Source organism: Mastomys coucha, chromosome X (assembly GCF_008632895.1).
Source record: "Mastomys coucha isolate ucsf_1 chromosome X, UCSF_Mcou_1, whole genome shotgun sequence".
NCBI classification, from domain to species: domain Eukaryota; kingdom Metazoa; phylum Chordata; class Mammalia; order Rodentia; family Muridae; genus Mastomys; species Mastomys coucha.
The window spans coordinates 156,696,971-156,698,960 of NC_045030.1; positions in this window are offsets into that span (position 1 = coordinate 156,696,971).

Genomic DNA, 1,990 nt, shown 5'->3' on the forward strand with positions numbered 1-1,990 from the left:
CCTGCCTCTGCCTCCCAAGTGCTGGGATTAAAGGCGTGCGCCACCACCGCCCGGCTTTGGTAACTCTTATAAAGGAAAACATTTAACTGAGGATGGCTTATAATTTCAGAGGTTAGTTTCATTATCATCATGGCAGGAAGCATGGTGGTGTTCAGGCAGACATGGTGCTAGAGATCTAGCTGAGAGTTCTACATCTGGATTGGAAGGTGGCAGGAACAGAATGCTACAGTAGGCCTTACTTGAGTACTTCAGACCTCAAAGCCCACCCCCATTGACACATTTCCTCTAAAAGTGCCACACCTACTCCAACAAGGCCACATATCTCCTTATAGTGCTGCCCTTATGAGCCTATGGGGGCCCTTTTCTTTCAAACCACCGAAGATACTCAGTTCTAGCTTTGTTGATTAAGGTCAAAATACAAATTACTGGTTCCAGTTTACATTTCTATGTTTCAGGTATAAGCATCAGCTTGAGTTTTATAGCAATAAATTTCATTTTCTAAAATGTATATTTATATCTTTGCAGGTATGTGTAGGGTGTGCATATGGTATATGTACACATTCGTGAGCAGATGTGTGCACCTGTACCCACATATGGATGCCAGAGGAAGACATTAGTGCCTTCCTTTATTGCTTTCTACCTTATTTTTTGAGGCAAGGTTTCTTACTGAGCCTGACACATGGCACTTTAGCTAGGCTGGCTAGTCAGGGAGCTCTAGGTATCTGCCAGTCTCTGCCCCTAATAGCAGGGTTAGAGGTGTGACCATGCATTCACTCTTATCTACTGAGCTGTCTCTCCATATCAAAATACTTCAAAAAAGATTTTAGACACAGATTCCCAAACAAAATATACTTATTTTGTTTATCCACTATTATTTTATATATTATTTAGCATTTTGCCTGTGTGTATTTATAACAGTTTTATCTGGAAGAGCTGAGACACCTGAGATGTCTTGGGGAAAGGATGGAGATAAGTATGTGGCAAATGAATATTCATGTGGGATATTCTGGACTAATGAATGGACAGAGCTAATTGTAGGTAATGAATAGGAGTGGGAAGATGCTCAGAGCTGCCAAATCTTTCACTAAAATATAGGACCTAAGTAAAAGTAGACATCCATGACAAAAAAACCTTTTCACACACCAAAAATTCCTTCATATCAGTAAAAATTTTTAAAAGTTAAAAGGAATCAATAGAAGAAAACATGGGTGATATCCTTTATAAGATTTGAGTAATGAATGCCTTTCTAAGTACTCCAAATATAGAAGCTACTTAGAGAGATTAGATCACATATTAATATTAGATTGCAAAATAGATAATATAAATCTCCAAACATGTTTTGCTATTGTTCTTTTAAAAACATTTTTTATATTTGTAATTAATGAATGCATGTGTGTGCCTCCTTTTTTTATTTTTATTTTTTTTTGCTTTTTTGAGTAGGTGTATTTTAAATAGCTTTCCAGATAACACACATTTCCCTTAAAAAATAAAAGTCTGCTGGAGCAGTTTATTGCTGGGTCTGCTGGTCACCCTCATGGTCCCGAGGCTGGCGCTGGCTGGGTGCTGGCCCTGTCTCCCGGGGCATGTGGCAGGCTGGGCCTGTTGACAGTTTCACTGACTCTCCACAGTTCATGCATGGCTTCACGTGGCTCAAACGTCCCTTTATTTCAAAGTAGTAATAATTTAAAATCATAAAAACCCTTCTGCTGTTGAACATTTGGAGGGTGAGGTTAAAGACGGACTGAAGGCGCCTGCTGGGGACATGGGATCCATGTGCACACCTCCAAAAAGGAGCAGCTATGGCCAAGTTCGAGCCTGCCTGCAGCCTGGGGCCTGCCAGGTGCTGCCAGCCGCCATGGGCAGCACCTCTAGTCCATGGCCATGGCGGGGCCTGACTGATGTTGGTTTCTCCTCGTCGTCGTCGTCCTCCTCCTCCAGCTCGCCCAGCAACGAGAACCCAGCCACAGCAACTGCTGAGTCCTACTGGGCC